Below are 20,075 nucleotides of genomic sequence, written 5' to 3'. Positions count from 1 at the left end.
GCAAACAGCTGGAGGCAGGGCTTTCTCCTATAGAGCTCCATTTTTATGGAACGGTCTGCCTACCCATGTCAGAGACGCAAACTCGGTCTCAACATTTAAGTCTTTACTGAAGACTCATCTCTTCAGTGGGTCATATGATTGAGTGTAGTCTGGCCCAGGAGTGGGAAGGTGAACGGAAAGGCTCTGGAGCAACGAACCGCCCTTGCTGTCTCTGCCTGGCCGGTTCCCCTCTTTCCACTGGGATTCTCTGCCTCTAACCCTATTACAGGGGCTGGGTCACTGGCTTACTGGGGCTCTCTCATGCCGTCCCTGGAGGGGGTGCGTCACCTGAGTGGGTTGATTCACTGTTGTGGTCATCCTGTCTGGGTTGGCGCCCCCCTTGGGTTGTGCCGTGGCGGAGATCTTTGTGGGCTATACTCAGCCTTGTCTCAGGATGGTAAGTTGGTGGTTGAAGATATCCCTCTAGTGGTGTGGGGGCTGTGCTTTGGCAAAGTGGGTGGGGTTATATCCTTCCTGTTTGGCCCTGTCCGGGGTGACCTCGGATGGGGCCACAGTGTCTCCTGACCCCTCCTGTCTCAGCCTCCAGTATTTATGCTGCAGTAGTTTATGTGTCGGGGGCTGGGGTCAGTTTGTTATATCTGGAGTACTTCTCCTGTCCTATTCGGTGTCCTGTGTGAATCTAAGTGTGCGTTCTCTAATTCTCTCCTTCTCTCTTTCTTTCTCTCTCTCGGAGGACCTGAGCCCTAGGACCTGAGCTCCAGGACTACCTGACATGATGACTCCTTGCTGTCCCCAGTCCACCTGGCCATGCTGCTGTTCCAGTTTCAACTGACCTGAGCCCTAGGACCATGCCCCAGGACTACCTGACATGATGACTCCTTGCTGTCCCCAGTCCACCTGGCCATGCTGCTGCTCCAGTTTCAACTTCCACCTGACTGTGCTGCTGCTCCAGTTTCAACTGTTCTGCCTTATTATTATTCGACCATGCTGGTCATTTATGAACATTTGAACATCTTGGCCATGTTCTGTTATAATCTCCACCCGGCACAGCCAGAAGAGGACTGGCCACCCCACATAGCCTGGTTCCTCTCTAGGTTTCTTCCTAGGTTTTGGCCTTTCTAGGGAGTTTTTCCTAGCCACCGTGCTTCTACACCTGCATTGCTTGCTGTTTGGGGTTTTAGGCTGGGTTTCTGTACAGCACTTTGAGATATCAGCTGATGTACGAAGGGCTATATAAATAAATTTGATTTGATTTGATTTGATTTGATTTGAAAGAGATGGGGCAAAAGGAGTGGCTAATAAATCTGTGTCACGACTTCCGCCGATGTCAGTCCCTCTCCTTGTATGGGCGGTGTTTGGTGGTCGACGTAACCGACCTTCTAGCCATCACTGATCCATTTTTCATTTTCCATTGGTATCGTCTTGTCTTCGTTCACACCTGGTTCCAATCCCATCAATTACATGTTGTGTATTTAACCCTCTGTTTCCCCTCATGTCCTTGTCGGAGATTGTTTGACTGTATGTATTGTACAACTCATGTGTCTGTGTGCGACGGATTTTGTACCCACTTTTATTATTTCTTCTATATTTTGTTTTTGTGGAGTTTTATGAGCACTTATTAAACGACTCCGTTTATACCAAGTTCGTTCTCCTGCGCCTGACTTCCCTGCCACCCACACACACCCACTACAGAATCTCCGACCACAATTATGGAGTCAGCAGGAGAAGGTACCCCGGCCATTGAGGTGGAGGAGCGCGTCCAGGAGCATGCAGTTATGCTTTACCATATTGGCACCGCCATGGATCGTTTTCCAGGAAATGGACCGCTGCGAGAGACAGGGAGTTCTTCCAGCGCCTCCACCAGCACAACCGGGTCTCCCTTGAGCACCCCTTTCCCACCTGAACCCATTGGGATCTGTCTCTCCTTGCCCCAGGAGTACGATGGGAGGGCTGCAAACTGCCAGGGTTCTTGTTACAGTTAAAACTCTATCTGGCCACCGTCCACCCGGCTCTATCGGACCGTAAGAGGGTGTCCGGCCTCATCTTGTGCATCACCGGGAGAGCCCTGGAGTGGGCCAACGCCGTGTGGAGAGAGGGAGATGGGGTGTTGGACCAGTTTGAGGAGTTCACCCGCCGTTTCCAGGCAGTCTTCGACCACCCGCCCGAGGGTAGAGATGCGGGTGAGCGCCTCTACCATCTGAGGCAGGAGACGAGGAGCGCCCAGGTGTTCGCCCTGGAGTTTAGGACCCTGGCTGCCGGCGTGGGATGGAACAACAGGGCCCTGATCGACCATTACCGCTGCAGTCTGCGCGAGGACGTCCGTCGGGAGCTGGCCTGCAGAGACACCACCCTCACGTTTGACCAGCTGGAGGACCTGTCCATCCGGCTGGACAACCTGCTGGCTACGTTCAGATCGGGGTCTGGTGGTTCCATCCTCCCGCACCCCCTCTCCGATACCCATGGAGCTGGGAGGGGCGGTGCGCAGGGAGACCGGAGGGGTTCCCGCTCGTGCACCATCTGTAGCCGCAGAGGTCACAATGCTGGTCGGTGCCAGGTTGGTTCCTCTGGGAATCGAGGCAGCAGGCAGGGCGCTCTGGCGTCACCCCAGGTGAGCCGGCACGATTCTCACCCAGAGCCCTCTGTTGCACATATGTTTGTGTCTGTTACGTTCCCTGAGTTTTCCCCGCATTCCCAGCATAAGGCGCTCGTCGATTCAGGCACGGCTGGGAATTTTATTGATAGTGCTTTAGCCTATAGTTTAGGGATCCCCATCGTTCCCATGGATGTGCCCTTTCCATTTCACACCTTGGATAGTCGCCCATTAGGGTCAGGGTTAATTAGGGAGGTCACCGCTCCTCTGGGCATGGTGATGCAGGGGGTCAAATGGAGAGAATTAGTCTCTTCCTTATTGACTCTCCTGCGTTTCCTGTGGTGCTGGGCCTACCCTGGTTAGCTTGTCATAACCCCACTGTTTCTTGGCAACAGAGGGCTCTCACGGGGTGGTTGCGAGAGTGCTCAGGTATGTGTTTAGGGGTTTCCTTTGGTGCTACTATGGTGGAAAGTCCAGACCAGGTCTCCACCGTGCGCATTGCCCCTGAATATGCCGATTTGGCTCATGCCTTCGCCAAAAAGAAGGCGACTCAATTACCACCTCATCGACGGGGCGATTGTGAGATCGATCACCTGGTAGACGGGGCACTCCCCAGGAGTCACGTGTATCCCCTCTCACAGGCGGAGATGGAGGCTATGGAAACATATGTCTCCGAATCCCTGCGTCAGGAGTACATTCGGTCCTCCACTTCACCCGCCTCCTCAATTTGCTTTTTTTGTGAAGAAGAAGGAGGGAGGTCTGCGCCCGTGTATTGACTATCGGGGTCTGAATCAGATCACTGTGAGGTATAGCTACCCGCTACCGCTCAAAGCCACAGCTATAGAGTCAATGCACGGGGCGCGCTTCTTCACCAAACTAGATCTCAGGAGCGCTTACAACCTGGTGTGTATCCGAGAGGGAGACAAGTGGAAGACGGCTTTCAGTACCACCTCTGGGCTCTATGAGCACCTCGTCATGCCGTACGGGTTGATGAATGCGCCATCAGTCTTCCAAGCCTTCGTAGACAAGGTTTTCAGGTACCTGCCCACGGGCAGGGTGTAGTGGTGTATATTGATGACATTTTGATAAACTCCGCTACACGTGCTGAGCATGTGTCCCTGGTGCGCAGAGTGCTTGGTCGCCTGTTGGAGCATGACCTGTACGTCAAGGCTGAGACAGACTGTTGGAAGAACAGGCACATCTCCTTCCTAGGGTAACGCATATCCTCTTCAGGGGTGGAGATGGAGAGTGACCACATTGCAGCCGTGCGTAATTGGCCAACTCCCACCACGTAAGGAGGTGCAGCGGTTCTTAGGGTTTGCCAACTACTACCAGAGGTTTATCCAGGGTTTTGGTCAGGTGGCGGCTCCCATTACCTCACTGCTGAAGGGGGGCCCGGTGCACTTGCAGTGGTCTGCTGAGGCGGACAGGGCTTTTAGTCACATGAGGGCTCTGTTTACCTCGGCTCCCATGTTGGCCCATCCGGATCCCTCTTTGGCGTTCATAGTGGAGGTGGACACGTCCGAGGCTGGGATAGGAGCGGTGCTCTCTCAGCGCTCGGGTACGCCACCGAAGCTCCGCCCCTATGCCTTCTTCTCGAAGGAGCTCAGCCCGGTGGAGCGAAACTATGATGTTGGGGACCGGGAGCTGTTGGCTGTCGTCAAGGCCTTGAAGGCGTGGAGACAGTGCCTTGAAGAGGCTAAACAGCCTTTTCTCATCTGGACTGAACACCACAATCTGGAGTTCATCCGGGAGGCGAGGAGACTGAACCCTCGCCAGGCAAGTTTTTCCACCCGTTTTGTATTTACCCTTTCCTACAGACCAGGCTCTCAGAACGTTAAGGCAGACTCTTACTCCGAAAGAAATTGATAATAAGAAGATTGTGGAAGCTGTACTGTTAGATTTTAGTGCAGCCTTTGATATTATTGACCATAACTTCTTGTTGAAAAAAATAGCTATCTATCTAATAGAACTCAGAGGGTTTTCTTTAATGGAAGCTTCTGTAATGTCAAACATTTAAAGTGTGGTGTACTGCGGTGCAGCTCTCTTGGCCCTCTACTCTTTTCTAATTTTACCAATGACCTGCACTGGCATTCAACAAAGCATGTGTGTCCATATACGCATCAGCAACCACATCTAATGAAGTCCCTGAAACCCTTAACAAAGAGTTACAGTCTGTTTTGGAATTGATGGCGAGTAATAAACTGGTCTTGAAAATAAGAGCATTGTGTTTGGCACAAATCATTCCTTAAACTTCTTTGGGATCTGTGTCCCATCCACGGGATGGTTGAGCTAACATAGGCTAATGCGATTAGCATGAGGTTGTAAGTAACAAGACAATTTCAGGGTACCCACCAATCCTGAAGAGGTTCAGACCTCAGCTGAATCTGGTTATGAATGGTGTGGCTGTTGAACAAGTTGAGGAGACTGAATTACTTGGCACCACATTAGATTGTAAACTGTCATGGTCAAAACATATAGATCCAATGGTTGTAAAGTTGAGGAGGGTTGTGGCCGTAATAAAGAGATGCTTTGCTTTTTTGACACCACACTCCAAAAAGCAAGTTCTGCAGGCTCTAGTTTGTCTAATCTTATTTATTGTCCAGTCGTGTGGTCCAGTGCTGCAAGGAAAGACCTAGTTAAGCTGCAGCTGGCTCAGAACAGAGTGGCACATTTTGCACTTAATTGTAATCAGAAGGCTGATATAAATACTATGCATGCCAGTCTCTCTTGGCTAAGGGAAAGACTGACTGCATCACTTCTTCTATGTATAAGAAACATTAATGTGTTGAATATCCCAAATTGTTTGCATAGTCAATTTACACTCAGCTCTGACACACACACTTATCCCACCAGACACACCACCAGGGGTCTTTTCACAGTCCCCAAATCCAGAACAAATTCAAGAAAGCGTACAGTATTATATAGAGCCCTTATTGCATGGAACTTCCTTCCATCTCATATTTCTCAAATAAAAAGCAAACCTGGTTTAAAAAAACAGATAAAGCAGCACCTCACGGCACAACGCCTCTCCCCTATTTGACCGAGATTGTTTGTGTGTGTGCATTGAGATGTAGGCTACGTGTGCCTTTAAAAAATGTATGTAGTTCTATCCATTGAGCTGTTCTTGTCTATTGATGTTCTGTATTATGTCATTCTAGATTATGTTTCATGTTTTGTGTGGACCCCAGGAAGAGTAGCTGCTGATTTTGCAACAGCTAATGGGGATCCTAATAAAATACCAAATACCAAATGTGGGTGTCACGCCCTGACCATAGAGAGCTGTTTATTCTCTATGTTGGTTAGGTCGGGGTGTGATTAAGGGTGGGTTATCTAGGGGAATTGTATATCTATGTTGGCCTGGTATAGTTCCCAATCAGAGGCAGCTGTTTATCGTTGTCTCTGATTGGGGATCATATTTAGGTAGCCATTTCCCCATTGTGCTTTGTGGGATCTTGACTATGTTTGTGTGTAGTTGCTTTCTGCACTGCATGCAGCTTCATGTTTCGTTTATTCGCTTTATTGTTTTTGTGCTTTAAGTTTCTCTTCTAAATCAAAGGATGGAAACTTACCACGCTGCATCTTGGTCCACTCATTATGACGAGCGTGACAGTGGGTTGGAATGACATTAAGCAGGGTAGTTCTCTGGTAATACGTGTGGGTTGGAATGACATTAAGCAGGGTAGCTCCGAATCCCTGAAACAAGACTTCATGGACCTGATAGAAGCCTCTCAATAGGCCGTGGGTCTAACCGCGTTAGCAGAGGACTCCAAATGCACAACTGGCTCAAAACTTACTGTGCCTCAGTGAACATGGCAGTCATTGACAATTTTGACCGGTTTTGGAAGCGGGAGGATTGTTGTTACGTTCCCCAGTTTCTGTGTTGTAGTTTGTGTATTTGAGTGTGTGTTTCGGGAGATGGCTTCATGAAATCCCCCAAGCAGCTGATTGGTCAACTCCACGGCTAATTGGAGCTGACCCCACCCCCTCGTCAAGATACAGCTGTATCCGATTAGACTCCTTCTCCAGTTATAAAAGCCAGTGTTATGTTGTTCAGGAGAGAGATCATTGTTCTCTTCAGAACATAGCACAGTCGCTAACCCGGTGACTCTCTGACATCCCAAGCCCCCAGGTAATAGAAATCCCCCCCTCAAACTGTAGACTCTAAAATGAGGCTTGGGCTTATTTTTATTTAACTAGGCAAGTCAGTTAAGAACAAATTCGTATTTACAATGACGGCCTACACTGGCCAAACCCGGACAACGCTGGGCCAATTGTGTGCCGCCCTATGGGACTCCCAATCACGGCCAGTTGTAATACATTCAAACCAGGGTGTCTGTAGTGATGCCTCTAGCACTGAGAAGCAATGCCTTAGACCGCTCGCCATTCGGGACCCCAAATGTATGTATTGACGTATGAAGTATGATCTCCAAGGTGGACATGTTGGACATTTAGGTTCGGGACACAAATCTCGCCATTTTAGTGTGCTCTGAAACATGGTTAAAAAAACTATGTTGATGATAATTCCATTGCCCTTCATGATTATAATGTTCACTGATATGATAGGCCAAAGAAGGGTGGTGTAGACATTTCTGTGAAAAACAACTTTAAAGTGACCCAATCTCTCAATGTCTCGCTTCTGAAGCAATTTGAGATATTCGTTATGAATGTTGTTTCCCAGAATTTTAATTTCTATGTTGCAGGGATCTATTGACCTGCCTCCACCACATCGGGAGCAATCAATACTGTCTCTGAGCTACAAGCCCCATTCATAGCCTCTGAAATAGTGTTATTGGGGGATCTGAATCTCGATTGGCTTACTCCCTCGTCGAATTGTGTTAAATTAGCATGTTTTGATCTGAACTTAGTCCAACTGATTTCAGAGTCCACTTGTTTGAATGTTAAGAATCCTGCTAAATCAACTCCGATTGATCTCATACTTACAAATAACCATGCATACTTAGCTAGTGGTGTCTGTGCTATGGGACCTCAGTGATCACTGTCCCATTGTCTGCATCAGAAACACAAAGTGGCCTAAAACTAAACCATGCCTTATCACTAAGAGAAACTTTAAACACTTCCATGGGTAGTGTTCTTACATGACCTTTACTATTAAGGCTTATGTATGTTTATCTCTGTATCTGATCAACATGCCCCTATGAAGAGATTAAGAATTAAAGATAGAGGAGTCAACCCATGGTTCACGCCTAAGCTTGCTGAATTATTTCAGTTAAAGAACAGATCTTGGTCTGAAGCCAGACAGAATGGTAATTCTACTGAATGGCTCACCTTCATTTAACTTAGAAACAAATGTACTCCGTCCATAAGAAGGGACTAAGTCCAACTATTTCATTAATTCCATGTTTGACCCTGGTGACGATCCAGCTAAGTTTTGGAAGGATATTAAATCCCAAAAAAGAAGCAGCCACACCTCTCTGCCCAATGTGGTTCTATTGAGCTCCAATACTACAGCAGATCAAACTGAAAGAACTGACGTGTTTAACCAACATTTTATTGCAGCAGGCCAATTATTTGAAAGGGGGAAATAGTAGCAATAAGGACGACTCTGAAAAGACTGTTCATGACACAAGCTCGTCTCTGATACACCCCTGTTTAATCACAGACTCGCCTGCTTCTGTAAATGGTGACCCACTGTTCACTACTGGACGCTGTCTTAGTTATTGATGTTAAAAAATCCACTGGAGCAGACATGCTTGACCCGTGTCTTCTACCTCTGATTGTGGAGCCCTTGACACATATTATTTTAGCTATCATTCTCTTGGGTATTATTCCTAAGGTTTGGAAGGTGGCCCTGCTTCTCTCACTCCACAAAGGTGGTGATCCCTGCAATCATAATAATTATCACCCAATCTCAAAACTTTCCTTTTTAGATAACTCATTGGAACTCATATTACATTCTCAGCTGTGGTCCTTTTTAAATACAAAATGTATTCTGAATGCTCACGAGTCAGGCTTTAGGCCAGGACAACGCACCGTCTCGGCTGCTTCTCTAGTCATAAATGACATGGTTAAAGCACTAGACAGCAAACAGCACTGAGCTGCCCTTTGTATGGATCTGTCGAAAGCATTCGATATGGTTGATCAGGCAATCCTGCTACAGAGGCTATCCGAAATTGGTCTTGACCAAGTGGTCTGCGGCTGGGAAAAACATGACCTGCACGACAGAAGTCAATTTATAGCTGCTTATGGAGTTCTGTCTCATTTTCTTAACATAACCAAAGTAGTCCCACAAGGCTCAATACTAGGCCCTTTACAGTTCACTATTTACATTAGTATTGTTGATTTGTCCCTGAATAATAATAACTGGAGCCTACATCTCTATCCGTATGACACAGGAATTTATTTACATGCCCCTTCCGTGCAGCAGTCCATTAAGGATCTTCAGCTTGGTTTTGATTCAATTCAAGAATCGATCACCAATCTTAAATTAGTTCTAAACATTGATAAAACCAAGTTTATGTTGTTCTCCAGGTCTTGAAAAATTGACCCTGAAGATCTGCGTATTTGCACCTCGAAAGGAGCCCAAATTGAGCAAGTCCCTCATTATAAGTATTTAGGCATTTGGATTGGTGATACGCTGTCTTTTAAAACACATATTGAAAAATGTACAAAGAAGCTGAGAATTAAGATCGGTTTCCTTTATAGAAATAAGTCCTACCTTACTTTTGAAAACAGCAGGAAGATTGTTCAAGCATCGCTCCTCCCAGTACTTGACTATGGTGATATAATCTACATGCATGCACCAGTTTCTGTTTTAAACCTTTAGATTCAGTCTATCACTCAGCTCTGTGTTTTATCACTGAAGACAATTTCTGTACACAACAGTCTCTGACTACCAGAAGGGCCCAACATTGGCTGCTATTTGTATATAAAGCAGTTCTCCAGAAAGTCCCATACTGCCTCACCTCACTTGTTAATTGGAAATCCAGACACCATCAGACTCACTCTCAAGACTGGCTTGCTCTAGAGGTTCTGCGGGTCTCCACAGAGACCGGCAAGATTACTTTAAGTTATTGTGCCGCGAGCACATGGAATAACCTGCAGGACACTTTGAGGCTTGACTCTTTGGTCTCAAAGGTTCAGTTCGGGACTTTGATGAGGAATGTGGTGAAGGAGAACTGCACTTGGTTTGATTGATGCTTCGATTGACGTGTAATTGTATCTGCCTCTTTTTAATTTGATTTGTTGTAATGTGTAATTGTAAATGTATGATGTTGTATTGAGACTGATCATGTTGTTGTATTGTCCCTGTGGCACCCTTATACATTAGACCCTGGTCTCAGTGGGTTTCCCCTGGTTAAATAAAGGTACAAAATAAAACATTTAACAAGGCACACCTTGTCTTTAACTACCAGCCATTTTCAATGAATTTATTTCTATGTTGTGACCTGGCTCAAAGGCTATACCGAATCAAGTGTAATGTAACAACAATGTAGTTACATAGGATATACTTGTAATTATAATATACCTATCCAGGAGCAAGCAACTAAATGTAAAGTGAAACCCAGCAGGGTATGACCTTTATAATTGCTATGTAGTTACAATGTAACATACTTTGCAGACAACAGGCCAACGAGGAGAAGGAATGGGACAGGAGTACATTGTAGATGTTCAGTTGGACTTTTCTTTAATGACTTTGACAAGGATTCATATTCAAACCATTCAAATGCAATTCCCCATTTCAGACTCAAAGCAATAACTATTCGTAAAATGTTTTAACACACAGTGTTAATACAATGACATTCAACTGACTGTTTTCGTGTGTAATTTGTGTCAAAAGAGACCAATACTTTCAGCAGTCCAACTTTGTACTGTGTCCCTATACCTATGCATGTACATGTTAGTTATACAGGCATATACAGTCTAGTTACAGTGTAGGTATGTATTGTTACACAGGCATATACAGTATAATTACATTGTAAGTATGTATTGTTACACATGCATATACAGTATAGTTACAGTTTAGGTATGTATTGTTACATAAGCATATACAGTATAATTACATTGTAAGTATGTATTGTTACACATGCATATACAGTATAGTTACAGTTTAGGTATGTATTGTTACTCAGGCACATACAGTATAATTACAGTGTAGGTATGTATTGTTACATAAGCATATACAGTATAGTTACAGTGTAAGTATGTATTGTTACATAAGCATATACAGTATAATTACAGTGTAAGTATGTATTGTTACATAAGCATATACAGTATAATTACAGTGTAGGTATGTATTGTTACATAAGCATATACAGTATAATTACAGTGTAAGTATGTATTGTTACATAAGCATATACAGTATAATTACAGTGTAGGTATGTATTGTTACATAAGCATATACAGTATAATTACAGTGTAAGTATGTATTGTTACATAAGCATATACAGTATAATTACAGTGTAAGTATGTATTGTTACATAAGCATATACAGTATAATTACAGTGTATGTATGTATTGTTACATAGCCATATACAGTATAATTACAGTGTAGGTATGTATTGTTACATAAGCATATACAGTATAATTGCAGTGTAAGTATGTATTGTTACATAAGCATATACATTATAATTACAGTGTAAGTATGTATTGTTATGTAGTATACCCACAACTGTTTTATTTGTTTTATAAATTGACAATTTCAAGATAACTGATTTCAATACTGTAAATACAAACATATTAGCGAGACTTATTGAGACCCATAAATTCTAATTTAAATATATATATATTTTCCACATACAATCTTCAGGCAAGAACTATATCCTTCGTTTTTGTAATTCTTTGACTATGTTACATTGTGCCACCTAGATTCAAACATAAAATGATGTCAACCATTTTTAATATACAACTTATTTCTCAGCTTAAGTGCGCCAGTGGTTTTTGGAAAACAGCTCAGATGCTAACGATGTACCTAGAGTTGCAATGATGAAGTTAAGGCTATGAAGTCTCTGGGAACCGAGGCCCTGTTTGTTTAAAACTGCCACGCAGTGAGCATGCTCTGCTGAAAGACCTTAACGTTCTCCCCAGGGGTTCTTATTTGGGGGTCACTTTTTTTCCTGCTTGCCTTTGAGGACTGTTTAAGCGCTACGCCATTTTAAGTGTTAAGTGTTAAAACAGACTAAAATGTGTCTTGAAATAATAGAAAGTAGAAACTAAACATCTCTCCTCTTGCCTGGAAACATGTCAAGATGATGACCTCCACCTCAGCCAAGGTTACTTACCATATCATTACAGAGGGTGTTCATTGATTCCTGTCCTTCCTCACAGGGCTTCCCCTTCATCCCCTTTTATTCCACGTCTCCATTAACAAAGTTAACCCTTTTATACTCTGACCTCGTCCCACTCCTGCTGACCTGTGGAGACAGCCATGCTTACCTGTGCAAAAAAGTGCCATGCTAGGTCATCGTTATCAAATCAAATACGCCCGTCACCTCCAGGTTGTGTCGAATGGAGTGATTAGCTTCTGCTTTACCACCTGACACACATACAAGCCTGCACTGACAAAGCAATCCATAGTCCTAAAGAAAGAACATTAACTCAATAAGAATCACAAGAACATTAACTCAATAAGAATTTGCTCAAACATGAAATATAGCTATGCTCCGACAAAAGCGGAGTCCAAAGAACTTACATTTGCCTGAATTACAATATAGACTAGCAAGCCAGTCGTCTTTTCTTGGGAAAGATCTTCATCAGCATACAGTTTGTTTGGTTTATAGAATAAAATGATGAATGTGAAATAATGCTTTGTTTTGATATAAAGAGATCAAATTTCTTATGATTGACAAGCAGTTCTCATTTTCATGTGTTTGTCATATATGCTGTACTGTGCCAGGAATCGTTTGATGGCTTTATGTTACAGGTACTTTGAGTGTATAACATATGCATTACAGTATACATGTTTATGACTAAGCTACATAAGTGACATAGTATTTTGGCTGTTAGCATTCATATTTTGTAGATTCATTTTTTCCAATATATCATTATTATTATTAACATTATTAACATTATCAGTAGTATTACATAAAGATTAATAACATGTGTTTTCTGTGCAGACCTGCCTTTATCTGAAGTAAATATCGCTGGAATATTGCAATGTCTTGGTAAAGGGGATTGGAGTAACAAGAGAAAGGACAAATACAGACTGCAGTCTCAACAGCACAGAATTGCCAGATTGATTCACTTGTCTGTCAGCTTGAGCATGAAGATGAACTTTATACGTCAGGGAACTTATTGAGAGATGGCATGTCAAAGACTCAAGGGAGAAGACATACACACAAACACATGTACACACACACGAGCATACACACGCACACACACACACGCGCACACACACGCGCACACACACACACACACACACACACACACACACACACACACACACACACACACACACACACACACACACACACACACACACACACACACACACACACACACACACACACACACACACACACACACACACACACACACAAAACACCCTTCAAAGTGAGCTGCCGTAGTGAAGGGTGGACAACACTCCCACTGTATTCCCCAAGGATATATGTTATAGGCTCTGGTATTGGCGCCCGGCTTCATTTAAATTACACTCTCCGTAATTGAAAAGGAAACGCGGGGGGCGTGTTTGGCCAGTTAATCCATTTAAGATCATTATGTGCGTTGTCAATTGGCTTGACCCAGCTGCAGTGTTAGAAAAACAATGGAGGTGTCTCGAGTGTGTCGATCAAAATCCCTTCAGAGTCAGAGGTTAATGAATAATTATTTCTCACTTTGTTTAACACTGTGGGATACAGGTCCAAAGGCCACGGCCCTTCTCCCCAGGGTCCCCATAGTACATAGACTATATCATTAATAATGATATAATATGATATGAGAACCCCAATAACACAATGATACAGAAAAGTATATCAAAAATAAAGAAAACAATTCATATTCTGTACCTTTTTCGGCATCAGCTACAAATAGTACAGGATTTCCATTTAACTCACTTGGATCTCTCAGATTCCCAACTGGCTGCCTAAGCACTTTATGGTCCTGTCACTTTCACCACTGTGGAGAGTGTTTTCAATAAGGTAACTTGGCGCTGGAGTATGCGAGTGTATGAGAACACAGAGGTGGATTATCACAGGAAGGGGCCACAGTGCTGGATCAGATTCGGGAAAGTCTCAGGACTGAAGAGGAGGGAGTAGCTCCGTACTACAGTGCAGCTCTCTGTATGTACCACTGGGGACCTGCACTTAAAACTGAGTCAAGTGTGATTCATGTCGAGGATAGGCTTGTTGCTCACCTAGCCCCCACACACAGAGAAACACACGCACACATAAATTCACTGTAGAAACCATGCACTTATGCATATTTACTTCGAATGGGTTTCAACCTCCCTATCCTTTTGAGCAACGATTTCTATCATTTTAACTAACTGTCAAAATACTCTAAACTAGCCCCCCGAGTGGTGTAGCGGTCTAAGGCACTGCATCGCAGTGCTTGAGGCATCACTACAGCCCCGGGTTTGATCCCCGCCTCTGTTACAGCCGGGCCGTGACTGGGAGACCCATGAGGCGGCGCACAATTGGCCCAGCATCGTCCAGGTTAGGAGAGCGTTTGGCCGGCCAGGATGTCCTTGTCCCGTCATGCTGTAGCGACTCCTTGTGGCGGGCCGGGCGCCTACAACCTGACTTCAGTTGCCAGCTGGATGGTGTTTTCTCCAACACATTCGTGCGGCTGGCTTCCGGGGAAAGCGAGCAGTGTGTCAAGAAGCAGTGAGACTTGGCAGGGTCATGTTTCGGAGGACGCATGGCTCTCGACCTTCGCCTCTCCTGAGTCCGTAGGGGAGTTGCAGAGATGGGACAAGACTGTAACTACCAATTGGATATCACGAAAAAGGGGTAAAAGTACAAAAAATCTATTAAAAAATCTATAAACTGTAAACCATGTACATGTAATTCTGTAGGAGATGTAATGATATATCACAACAGTATGGCAGTAAGGCTTGAAGGTGTGAAGAATAACAGAGAAATACTGGAGTGTGTTAATCAGCAAATGAAATAACACAGGACCCATTCCCCATGTTTTCACGCTGAAACGCATCGATTCCCATGTTGCATTGTGGCACTTTTACTGGTTACGTTAGACCTGCAATGACAGAAAATAATGTGACAGAAGAAAAATCGGCCTCTGGCGATTGTTTTTCAATGCTCCTGTTTGAAGTCGGAGGGTCTTCCTGTTCAAGTCCTGTATGAGCTGTTTGTTTATGTAGTCCTGGTCTCTAAATCACTTATCGCATCAAAGAGCCCCGTTCTGTCCCATACAACAATGGGGGGTCATGCCAGCATGAAAACATGACAAGGATACAGACAAAGAAAATGCCTTCCTCTCTTGAAGTGATGACAATTGGTGTACCCAGATTTATGTCATGTTGACATTACCAAGAAAAGAAAAAAACTGAGAGACTTAGTCTAAGCTATTTATAATAATAGCTTACTGCTATTTCTGTATTGCTTAATTATTTTCTTATTTTGAAGGTACTATATGTGGAATGGCCAGTTCAATTCAACATTCATGTTCTGAGCTAATTTAATGGTGGCACAGCTAATACAGTCTTCCGCTCAGTTTGGTGTCAATGCGTGATGGGTGAGAGGAGCGAGAGCAGTGACTTGATCCATTTGAGGAAGGTGGGGGAGTGGAAGCCAGACAGATTAGGCCTTCGCAACAAGTCTGTGCCATCTGAAGAACTTTGCAGGGAGTGACCGAGTGTGGACTTCACTCAATAACTTCTCAGAGAAAAGGCTTCTTTTTTTTTGTCAGATAGCCTCCACACAACATTTGTATGCAAAACAACTCATGACCCCAATCGATGGACCAGCTTCCCTTTGAAGGTTTGCGCCAAACTGACAAACCAGAGTATTTGGCGCAGTGTTTCGCTTTGGCATCAGTCTTCATGCTAGATATTTCAAAAGACTACCTTAACCTCTAACACTGCCTCTACATTGGGTTTATCCATTTCCTTTGGTCCAATTTCTCTGTAAAGATGAGACAACAAACAGCCCAGAGGCGAAGCTTTCACAGCAATACACTCAATTTTCCATGTGTTTTGAAGGAGAGAAAGTGACAGGCTAAACAGTTTCACGAGACTCCATAAACAGCCATGCGTAGAAAGCCAACGCACAGCTGACGTCAGAGAGTGATGCTCTCTACTCCCCTGAATATATACTTTATCATAACCACTATGTTCCTCAAGCCTGATAGGCTTAAATGTACGGGAACAGGAAACTCGCAAGGTAGACTAATGCCATAATACTCCGACCCTAAAAGAGATTGCGTGGGAGAGACCCAAGACCAACAATATGTCTACATCCCAATACCCGCATCCTGTCTGGAAATGGCACCTTCAATCTCTTCCTTTTTTCTGCAAAATGGCTTAATTTTGGGGCGGAAAAGGGTCTGTTACATGAGGGCTGACAAACAATTGTGGGCACTAAGTCCGTGCGAGCCTGTGTGAACGGTTAGGAGTTTATGGCTATAGACCACTATGACTGGTCCCCAAATACCTCTGCTAAATGAGTAGCAGTTATTTTTGCTTTGTTCCTGAGTAGTACTCTAAAGTACTCTAAAGGGAGTTTATAAATCCCTTATATTCAAGATAAAAGCTGTTAGGGTTACACCCTGTTGTCAAAATGTTATGTATCCCCATCGACTTGCTCATTTGCTAACCGCACCTTGCGCTGGTTGGTGATCAAATTGAAAATTAGGAAATGTTACACCTTCTAGGGTATGATGACTTAATTGTCATTTTAGTTACAACTCCTCCCCTCCATGCATTTACATCAGAAACGCATGAGAAATAATTCTCTCCATATTAATAGCAACATTCACACTGTTATGGCACATGCATTCATTTACCACGATGACATTAGCCTGATTGCCTGCATTTGAAGCAAATTTGCTGGGGCAGCAGACCAAAACGGACCCCTCCCTCTGGCACCTAATGAAAAAGGCATAAGCAGGCGCTGAGAAGGTCAGGCGCTGGGCTGACAGTTGCCCTGCATGTCTCTCCCTCTCCCCTGACAGCTTTTGTGTCAGGGGTTATCGGGCCATTGGCTCCATAGTGAAGGTGCGAGGAGAGGGCAGTTAGAACAGGATGGGGCTCTTTGGCTCTCTCTAGCTGGCTACAGCACATCTCTCTCTGGCTGGCCACAGCACATCTCTCTCTGGCTGGCCATAGCACATCTCTCTCTGGCTGATGACAGCAAGTCTCTATGGCTGGCGACAGCACGTCTCTTTCTGGCTGGCTGCATCCCGTCTCTCTCTGGCTGGCGACAGCACGTCTCTCTCTGGCTGGCTACAGCATGTCTCTCTATGGCTGGCGACAGTTCTTCTCTCTCTGGATAGCCACAAGCATGTCTCTCTCTGTCTGACGACAGCACGTCTCTCTCTGGCTGGCTACAGCATTTCTCTCTCTGGCTGGCTAGAGCATGTCTCTCTCTGGCTGGCTAGAGCATGTCTCTCTCTGGCTGGCGACAGCATGTCTCTCTCTGGCTGGTGACAGCATGTCTCTCTCTGGCTGGCTACAGCATGTCTCTCTCTGGCTGGCTACAGCATGTCTCTCTCTGGCTGGCTAGAGCATGTCTCTCTCTGGCTGGCGACAGCACATCTTTCTCTGGCTGGCTACAGCACGTCTCTCTATAGCCGTCGACAGCGCGTCTCTCTCTGGATGGCCACAGCATGTCTCTCTCTGTCTGACGACAGCACGTTTCTATCTGGCTGGCGTCAGCACGTCTTTCACTGGCTGATGACAACACATCTCTCTCTTGCTGGCGACAGCACATCTCTTTTTTTTTGCTGGAGGCTACCTCCCTCCCTCCCTCCTCCTCCTCTTCCTGCACCCTCGCTACCCTGCCATCCTTGTCACATCTAGTGTGTCGGCCGTCACCTTGCTTTCCACCGTGTCCCAAGGCTCCTGCCAGGTGTTCTGGCTCCCCCATAATGAAACACAAGGGGCAGTGGGACGGGGTGCGAGGACACAAATTGAATCGGGCCTCTCCTTTTGTGCTGCGTTAAGAACTCAATTAAATGCCAGCCAGCATCTGCTGCTGCACTGGCAGGCATGCACACCTGATTCACTGACTCACACCTCTGTGCGTGTGTGCGTGTGTTCGTGTGTGTGTGTGTGTGTGTGTGTGTGTGTGTGTGTGTGTGTGTGTGTGTGTGTGTGTGTGTGTGTGTGTGTGTGTGTTTGTGTGTGTGTGTGTGCGTGTGTGCGTGTGTTGTGTGTGTGTGTGTGTGTGTGTGTGTGTGTGTGTGTGTGTGTGTGTGTGTGTGTGTGTGTGTTGCATGTGTTCGTGCGTGTGTTCGTGTGTGTGTGTGTGTGTGTGTGTGTGTGTGTGTGTGTGTGTGTGTGTGTGTGTGCTCATGCAATGGATAAGGTGTCTTTGACAGTATAATCACTCATACCATTCTTCAAGGTGACAACTGTCCTTCGGTTTACTCTCCTTCGATTTTGTGATAAAGGGATGTAGAATCCTATAGGTGGGATGGAGTTTAGCACTGTTGCACATTGTCTTTCTCAGAAAGCTATTGTTTGTATTGATAAGTAAGACTTTTTGAGAGGAGTTTAGGACTATGGGTAACATGGACATAGGAAGGGCATAAGAGATAGCGAGAGAGATAAGGGGAGAGAGAGGGAGGAAGGAGCGACCGTTCATCCCAGACTGGGACTTCATCCATCATTGGAATCAGCGTGTGCTGTAATTACTGTGTCAAATAGATGAGACGATGCCTTGGAGGAAATTGCGTGAATGTTTGTGTATGCACACCCGTATGAGCAAGTGGGTGGGGGCAGGGCGATGTCCTGTGGACACCTTATCTTCATAATCATCTCCACTCCCAGATCGCTCCTACCTCTGCTGTCATCAGTCATACATAGCTGTGCTGTCAACTGGTGCTGCCATGCGTTGCCAACATCAGGGTATCAGGAGAGGAGAAGTCTTAACTCTTTCAATGGCACAGCCCTTTGACGAGACTGGATCCTACCATTCTAAGGACATAATGTAGCAATGCAGCAAATAATAGGATGATGGGAGTAATGCTAACAAACCTATCAGGCTAGCCCAGATTGACAGTAGTTTCAATCTGGGAGCCGGAAGTGTGCTACTTTTATAGAGCTGGAAGTGTGTTACTGCATGTGGACTTGCTAAGGCACAGGTCAATCCCCTTGTCTGACAGAAAGTATTTTCTCAGTCAGTCTTACACAAATTAAAGACTCCCATTATTGCACTTAATTCAGATATTAGCTGCCCGCTGGTCATACAAGAACTCTGACCAGATAATGGCAGGAGCTCCATACTCAAAACATGCATGTGGGGGAGGTAGGGATATTTCTCCAGAGCTCCGGCCCTGTCCTCTCGCTTGAGAAGTTATCTGAAAAATGAGGAGTGTGTCCTGCAGCCATATGGAGGAGAGCAGCGGAGCACATGAAGACGTGGAAATAGTGTTAGCCGCTTGACTGCCCGACGTTGGCAATCAAAGCACTGGTGAACCAGTAAAAGATCTAAGTGATGGTGAGGATTCCGGGCTGGTCACTCACCTCGGCATTGTGACAGGTCACGATGGGGAAACCATTTCATCTGTTGGCGAGCAGCGGGTTCCAGTGCCTGAGATTAGAAAAACATTGTTTGAGAACACAATAGACAATACAATTATCACACATTACGGTGCTTTACAACGCTTTCTATATTATATACATTTACATACTTACAAATGACTGTGTACTGTCTTTTATAGCAGGTTTGTACTCTTATGAAGGTGCTTTAATTAAAGTGTTGTGGCAATACACCCTTTGAGATTTCAGCACAGCTTTCCCCTTTATTTAAATGGCAACACAGCTACTCTCGTGGGCTATTAGCGAAATGTAACATTTGGTGCCATATGTTTGTAGGATGTTTGGGAATAGCGATCATCCGGCCTTGTTGTAACTTACATTTTGCCAGTTAATTACCATTGTGACATCGAAATTAGGGGACAAAACCGCAGATGCCAGGACCATGGCATGGAGACATGCCCCTTGGAGAGAAAACAATAGCATTGAGCTGGGAAATCATTACACAGTAGAACCTGGAAATCTCCAGTGTACAGGGATGATTGCCTTTAGTAAATATGAACATGAACAGTTCATTTGTAGTAGTAACAAAGTCAGACCATTTATGGGAGCATTGCTGTTACGTGCTATCTTAATTTGACCAGTTTCTCACAGCAGGAAAATTATCATGTGGATTATAGGGGTTATATTATAGGGGTTGATCATTTTTTTGTTAGAATAAATCAAGTCTGACATTTTAAAGTTGAGATGGCAAACTATAGAAGCCTTTTTAAACCTCAAAAACACTATATTTAGCATTTTTCTGCGATAACAGAGTGATAAAATGAAGATAGCACTTCTTTATGCATGCTGTTGTTTTTCATAGGC

This window comes from Oncorhynchus tshawytscha, linkage group LG21 (genome assembly GCF_018296145.1).
Source record: "Oncorhynchus tshawytscha isolate Ot180627B linkage group LG21, Otsh_v2.0, whole genome shotgun sequence".
Taxonomy (NCBI): domain Eukaryota; kingdom Metazoa; phylum Chordata; class Actinopteri; order Salmoniformes; family Salmonidae; genus Oncorhynchus; species Oncorhynchus tshawytscha.
This window is presented reverse-complemented; position numbering follows the sequence as displayed.